The sequence below is a fragment of the Magnolia sinica genome, chromosome 8, assembly GCF_029962835.1.
Source record: "Magnolia sinica isolate HGM2019 chromosome 8, MsV1, whole genome shotgun sequence".
NCBI classification, from domain to species: Eukaryota; Viridiplantae; Streptophyta; class Magnoliopsida; order Magnoliales; family Magnoliaceae; genus Magnolia; species Magnolia sinica.
The window spans coordinates 62,065,676-62,073,834 of NC_080580.1; the positions used below are offsets into that span (position 1 = coordinate 62,065,676).

Below are 8,159 nucleotides of genomic sequence, written 5' to 3' on the forward strand. Positions count from 1 at the left end.
GCTTACGACTCCTCTGGTCCTCCGCCGCCCGACCATAATGTATGCATTTTATCATTGCTGTCTATCCTATTTCCACCTCAGTTTAGGTCATGTGCCGCACAATGAGGCAGATCCAACTCTTAGGTGGACCACACCACAAGAAACAATGGTGATTGAATCCCCACCACTTAAAACTTCTTTAAGGCTGTAAAAGTTTTGGATGAAGATAATGTGTTACCTGTGGTTTGTGTGATCTAATTAATAGGTTGGATGACAAATATAAATTATAATGATATGCAGTAAGTTTTTAATGGTAGAAATTCATTCACCATTGTTTTTGTCTGTAATCCACCTGGGAATTTGATCTGCCTAAATTTTGGGCTCATGCCCTAAAATGAGCTGAAAAATTAAATGGATGGCTTGGATACAACATGGGCATCCTGGTGAAGCCAGAGCATTTGGGCTTGTAGCAACTCACTGCTTGTAAGATAAGCATGCAATCGAAGTCGCAGTAGCAAAAACAGGACGACGCCGACGGCTAAAAACCGTCGGCAATGACCTTCCCTGATGGCCAAAAGTTGTCGCAAGGTCCATTGTGTGCATCAGCGTTGCCCACCAATGGCTATAACCGTCGGCATTTCTAACGGTAAGGGCGACGGTCATAAGCGTCGGCGTTTTCGACGGCTAAAACCGTCGGCGTTTCCGATGGCAAGAGCAATGGTTATAACCATCGGCGTTTTCAACGGTTTTAGCCGTCGGCGATTCTCATTAATTTTTTTTAATGAAAAATAATGGAATTTGGATGATATATTTGATTTTGATTTCTTCCTTATCTATTGTGTAGACTTACCTTCTTAAATAGGTTGGTTCGTTCAACGCTTTGGAGAAATGGGTATATCTAGTTATGGATGTGTTTGGACTTACCTTCTCAAATAGGTTGGTTTGTTCAGGACTTTGGAGAAATGGGTATATCTAGTTATGGATGTGTCAAACACATCCATAATTAGATATACCTATTTCTCCAAAGCCCTAAACGAACCAACCTATTTGAGAAGGCAAGTCTACACTAAAATGAAGAAATCAAAATCAAATATATCATCCAAATTCCAAATATTTGGATTGGATATATGCTTTAAAAAAGAGAAACAAGAGAGAGAGTACTAGCAGCAGTAGTAGCTTTTTCTGAGGGGTTTGGATAGAGAAAACCAAGAGGTGGACATGGAAAACTAACATAATCCTAAGGGAATAGAAAATTGCAGATCCCAACAGTAATTCTATTATTTTGTTTGGAGAATAGTTCTCCCCGGAAATTTTAAAAGTCTACACGTCAGATGGCTCTCTCAAGAGTCAAGACCTTGGAAATCTATATTTAGCATGCTCTCTAAAGAAATTGATATCCATGTTTTTTGAGGAAAAAATGTGGAAGTGGAAAACAATTTTCCATAGCAGCTACTTTTTCCTAAAATAGGGGAAAATAGACATCCAAAGAAATCGTTTTCTTCTCCAATGTTTTCAATATTCCTTAACAATTCCAAAGATTCAAATACCTTGTTGGAGACGGATGGGGAGATCTTCAATGCTTGCTCAAAATGATTGAAAGTCTCGGTGGAACTGAAGTTTTTGAGGCAGCTAGTGATTGAGCTGTTTTGTTCGATATCAAGGCTTAAGTCTAGAAAAGTTTCATCCCTTACTGTCTCAGTTTCACACCGTAAGCATCGTGTTTCATTGGTTAGTATCCCCTGCATTTTGAGAGGAGTCAATACTATTCCAAAAAAGTTAACAGAAAGCACACATTTATTAGGCAGGAAAATAGCCCCAAACAATTATTTTTTTTTTATCAATAATGTAAAAAATTACAGAAAGCAAGTCATTACTCATTATCACGTCTAGCTAGGAATAATTTAAAAAGAACGGTTTGGGTTGGTTAACCTGAAAATTTTTGTGTACCCAGGTGAACAATGGCTCTTTTTTCTACCGCCATTGGTTTGAGCAACCTGTGGCCCATTTGCAGTCTTTTCAGTGGTGATGAAGCTTCTGGAGAGTCTTTTGAAGAATTGTGCTCTTTCTCCAGGATGTCAACAAGCTCATTAAGCAGAAAATTCAAAATTTCATGAGCATCCTACATAAATAAATAAATAAATAAGGGGAAATGGTTCATATATTCAATTAGAGGAGAAAATCAAAATGAAGATCACCTATTGGCGATAAGGGACCAGAACTTGTATTTCCTTTTTTTTTTTTTCTGTTATTGTTTTCGTATACATCTGAACCTTCGAGTGTGCATCTTCAATCACTTGCAGCATTTACATTATTACGGATCTTATAATACTGTAACAATCTATTTACATGGATAGCTATGTCATCACAGCAAGTTTCCTACTGCCATTACTGACACCTTGTGTGTCCTCATCAACACTTATTCCTGTCAATGTCAAATGCATACCTGGTGCATGTAACTGCGGAAAAGCTCATTTTGTTTTTTCACTCTTTGCACAAAATGCTTTGGAGCAATAGCAAGAAAAACTTAACATTATCCGAATGGTCATGATAATAGCTTTCATGACACCAAGTATCCTGAAATTTCTTCATAAATTAAAGAGTTTTACAAATCACTTTCTTCAGTCATATGACAGGCCCATTAGACTTACTGCTTCATTTAACCTTTAGAAAACACAAGGGAAGATTTAAGGTTTTGAGGATTGTGAACCCCAGTCTTCTCATGTTGAAGGTTCTTCTCTCATCTCGCTAGCTTCCAAGTTCATCTAGCACATGTTAAACAGTTCTTCTAACTATTTGAAACTTGAGATGACTGCTGGAAGTTTACTTTAAGTACTGAAATCTAGTCATTGGAAATTCCGCTAGTTGTTGAAAATCATTTTCTAACTGCTGGAAATTGACCCTCATTTGATGGAAACTGTGAATAGTTGAATGTTTAGTTTAAATACTGATTTCATTGGATGTTTTACAAATACTTCATATTTTGTGTTGGACAACGAAGTGGGCCCTTCCTTAGATCAGTGGAACTAAGTGGCAATCATTGGGCCTCTTAAACCTATATCAATCCCACATCAGCCAATGGCATCCAATCTGCACTTTCGACACATCCTTGGTTGATATAGTTTTCAATGCAATTAAAAAAGAAATAGATGATGACCAGACAATGTTCTATCAAGTATGAAACACAATGTCGGAAACCCACTTACCTGTACACAAGGGTGGGGATCTTGGAACGAGTTCAAAACCATCGTCACCACTTGCTCCAGATTTTTTATCATCACCTGATTGGAATAAAAAAAGAAAATAAATGAAAATGCAATTGTAAAAGAAGATTTCATGAAAATCCATCATAAAACTCAAAATCAAGCTGCAAACAAAAGGAAACATAGCCTTAAATTTCAGATTCCTACCATGTTATTAAAAAAACATAAGGCTGTATTTAGCTCCAGCCATTAAAAAAATAATAATAATTTTTGGAATCTATACTACAAGTACAATTCTGCAATTTAATCTGTCCAGATCTGACTCCTTTTGGAGGCTGTTTGATAGTCTAATACTTCTAACTGAATTTACACACAAAAAAAAATAAAATAAAAAAAATAAAAATAAAAATAAAAATAAAAATAAAAAAAATCAAAGCTCCATAAATTATATAAATCTAAATAAATGTTATATATCAATTCTCCACTTAAATCAATTTCAATCTATGGTTTCAGGCTAAAATAATCAAACACCCAGACAATATAATCATCTAAAATTGACATTCTATTTATAAACAATCAAACACCCTATCAATACAATCAAAATGATACAAGAGTGGGTCAGTCTTGGAGGTGATTAGGAGGCCACTATAGAACTCAATTCGAAGTACATGTCAGCGTGTGAAGTTTATTTCCATGTGGTGCCAACTTGATGAATGGCTGATCTTGCATTAGAAGCATATTCGGTAGTTTTGGAGGGACCTTTCCTCTGTCATTGCTGCATTCATATCATAGGTGGAAAAGATTGAAACCGCTTATTGATATCCGGTAGTTTTGGAGGGACCTTCACTTGTTGCTTTTTTTCCTTCCTGCGTGTTACTCATAGATCATTCAATTAGACTTTTGGCCTGGCCCATTCAATAAGTCTACCTTCAGTTAGCAAAACTCTGTTTTACACTCAAAACTATTCGTATAGTTTACCAAATTTCTAGAACTCTGTTTATTTCAGAAAATAGTAAGCAAACTGAATTAAAAACAATTTATTTTATTTGTCTTTATGAACCCATTCTTTTTTCTTTTTCTTTTCTTTTTTTTAATTATCCAAGATGAATGAATCATTAGATAAATGCAAAAACTTCAATGATGGCAACATAGCATTTATACCAGACATGCATATAAGCAGTATGGAAATGTTTATACTTCATAGTATTCCATGTCGAGTTAATGAATATAGATAGGAAATGAATATCTGATCTATATCTGTCATGCCCCAAACTTAGAAAACGGGCTCACAGAATTCTCGATCACCAAATCCGGTGTTGATAGCCTCCTTAAAACTCCATTCTTGGCTCCCAGCACCCAGACGTCAGGTTCTGATCCTGGGATCCTATAAGGAGGATTTTTTTTTTAATGTGATTTTTTTTGTAAATAAAGGAGCATAACCACAAGTATACCCAAATCACAAAGGCAACATCATCATCATATATCCACTAATATAAAAAACTTGAGTACAATACATGAAGAGGAAATACAAGATAAATGCCAAAAGCTCCATAAGCTCTGTCGCACGCTCCAGCCTCAGCTCGACCGTATCCTATCGTCACCCACACGCATCTATCGTGCATAAGCTTAGAGGGTGGTGTACGTGTGTGCACAAGAAAAGTGGCAACCACATAAATATTAGCATAAGCGGAATACTGGCAAGGCTACAAGTCATTCAATATCAGAGTATGCAATGCAGATCATAGTGAGTCAAATATTAGATACCAAGGATGCAATATAATATGCAATTCTGAAGATCCACGAAATAACATCAGCCTCATCTAAGTCATATAAATGCAGAAACATAGAAACCCAAATGCCGAAATGTTTTGGACGTAATGTAATATGTAGATCCTGGTGAGCCCATAATATCGTCAACCTTATTCAAGTTATGCAATACAGAAGCATAGTAAATCAAATGTTATGTGCTAAGGATGCAATGCAATATGCGATGTGAAAGAAATGACCAAACTGGAGTGTGAAGTCGGGATAATAGTACGTAGTATCGCAAACTATGGGTTCCATCACAAGGGACTTCTATCCAAACTTGTCCCATACCTAAATTTGGATAGCTAGACTCAATGTGGTAAACTCCTGATCTCAGGTTGGTCGCACTCCCAACCGAAATCTTGGCCATTACAAAAGTACTCATAATGATTTAGTTGCGTATCACCAGCCCGAGTGAATAGTGAATGAATGAGTTAAATAATGAGTACGTAATACCTACTCAGTAACTCCATATATTAGTATAGCTTATCTTTGGGATATCACCGAGGTCTATTATACTTTACATGAGATTGTCGCCCACTAGATGCGTAGCCATGTAAGTGGAAGAGACGACATTATCCGCCTGGCCAGTAGTCGGCCAATATCTACCCGTCACATCGATAGCAGACCTATTTATGAGTTGGTCAAACTCAGCCTAGTTATGCTCCCTACCCTTGGGAGGATAAGGCCACACCCCCTTCCAACCGACCACGACATAGTGGGAGATGCAGCCTAATGGTATACGGCCCTCGTGTACTCATGATATACACTCAGTCTAAATGTTGGAGCATCCACGGTACCAAGGGGTTTAGGGACTTTCACTCATGGACATATAAGATGCCCATATGCTAGAACCAAACATTTTCAGTGTCCCAACTAGCCATTCACGATATACCTGTGAAGGTTATGGCCCTGATGTCGCTGGATGCACAGTGATCATGCCACACAAATGCGAGATGCATGAGTCATACTATCTAGTCATGCATCAAACCTGCGCGTACCGTGCACTCATGTGGGGTTACTCCATCTTACAAGGAGTCCCATAATAAACCAACCCAACGGCACATGATATGATCAGTCACTCCTCATAACAAGCATACATATGATGTGTATGGGCATATATCATGATGTAATAAAGTATATAGGCATGATTATCTAAAAGGGCAGACAACAATAATCCATAATTGGCTATCACCGGCATGTCACATACTACGAGTATAAACTGAAAGACGTAATCCTTTTACAACTATAAGAGCCTATGCGGTATATCTCACATTAGCCTTCCAAGGCTCAGCATGATCCTAGATAGGGACGACGGGTCTAGTCCATACGTTGAGATAGGTTTTACATAATGGATATACCCAACCTGATACTACATTTTCTTTTCTCTACGGTAAAGGGGGTGATGATGTACTAAGCAACGAATGTCCTAAATGATACACTAATGTCAAGGATGGACCTAGCACTTGTCTCAATAAAGAGATGGATAATACAAATAATATGTACATGTCATGAGGTCCTAGTAAATGAGGTATAAGGATGGGATACACCTCTTGTAGTGAGTCAAGTGGGTATAAGACAAGGTGAGTTCACAAGGTAAGCTAACAGGGAAAACAATTGGGCTTCCTAAATCTCTATGTCATGTAATAAACTAGGCTTTTCTATGGGAAGCCTAATACATACACAAAGTGCGTTTGGTGGAGTTCCTACATTTAGGACTATATGTCCTTCCAAACAGATTGGATAGCTTGCTCAACACCTAAGTGGGCCATGGGTATAGACACTAAACTTTGGGTAGTTAAATGTATCTAGGTGGGCGACATCTCTAATGGTAGGCCCGGTATGAATACAAGGTGGGCTCTAAGGTTTAGATAATCCTACAAGGTATGGTGGAAAGCACCATCATCAAATGGGGGCCCAACGGATTGCGATAGCCCAATAAGGGAAAGATGGGTATCACTAACATTAAAGGGGCCCCAGTGGTTTGGGTTAGCCCAGTAGGGTGAGATGGGTGTCATCAATGGGGCCCAACGGATTGGGTTAGTCCATTAAGGGGAGATGAAGATGGGCTAACAACGGGCCCTAGGGAGAGTTACAATGTGGACATTTATCCATCATTGCTCCTAAGGCATGGTCCATTTAATATCGACTAGGAACATGGATGGGCATTATAAACATTATTACATACATTCTGGTGGAATCACACATCATAATGGGACTCATATACATCACCTTGGGCATCACACAAGGGCTTTATATACATCGCATTGGGCCTCACTCATGTGCCTCATATAGATCACATTAGGCCTCATACTTGGGCCTCAAATACATTACAATGGGCCACATCACATGTGACTAATACACATCATAATGGGCCACATCACATGGGCTCAATATACATCACAATGGGCCGTATCACATGTGCTTCACTTATCACAATTGGCTGCATCACATGGGCCTAATACACATCACAATGGGCCGCATCACATGGGCCTAATATACATCACAATGGGTTGCATCACATGGGCCTCACTCATGAGCCACATATACATCATAATGGGCCACATCCCATGGGCCTCATGTACATCATAATGGGCCCTAACATATGGGCCTCACATATCACAATGGGCCGCATCACATGGGCCTCATATACATCAAGCGGTCCATAGCACATGGGCTTCAAATACATCACGATGGCTTCATACCTGGGCCTCAAATACATCACAATGGGCCTTATACACGAGCTGCATATGCATTACAATGGGCCTTATTACATGGGATGCATATACATCAGGTGGGCCCAGTACATACAGCAGGTGATCCCTGCGTGTGGTAGACGGGCCCCACCAAGTGGACAATGTGGACATGAAACACATACATTAGATGGCCCCACACGTGTGTATGAACGCATACATCAAATGGGGTCCACACGTGTGGATGAAACGGATACATCAAGTGGAGTCCACACATGTTGATGAAATGGATACATCAGGTGGACCCCACGGCTGCTGGACGGCTGTCCAACAGCGTCCATTGATGGACGGTGTGGATCAAAACACACATCATAGTGGCATCCAGCAGATGGACGATTGGATAAAACACATATATTCAAGGTGGATCCAGGTCCAACTTATGGACGGTATAATGAAACACATATATTCAAGGTGGATCCGG

General features: G+C 39.1%; 1 long non-coding RNA gene across 1 annotated transcript; it reads right to left on the reverse strand.

The window, feature by feature from the left end:
- Positions 1-1,190: 1,190 nt before the first annotated feature.
- Positions 1,191-2,495, reverse strand: LOC131254011 (uncharacterized). Its single transcript, XR_009175428.1, has 3 exons — positions 2,423-2,495; positions 1,909-2,098; positions 1,191-1,718 (listed from the first exon to the last, which is right to left on the reverse strand). It is a non-coding gene; the product is annotated as an uncharacterized LOC131254011 (long non-coding RNA).
- Positions 2,496-8,159: the final 5,664 nt, after the last annotated feature.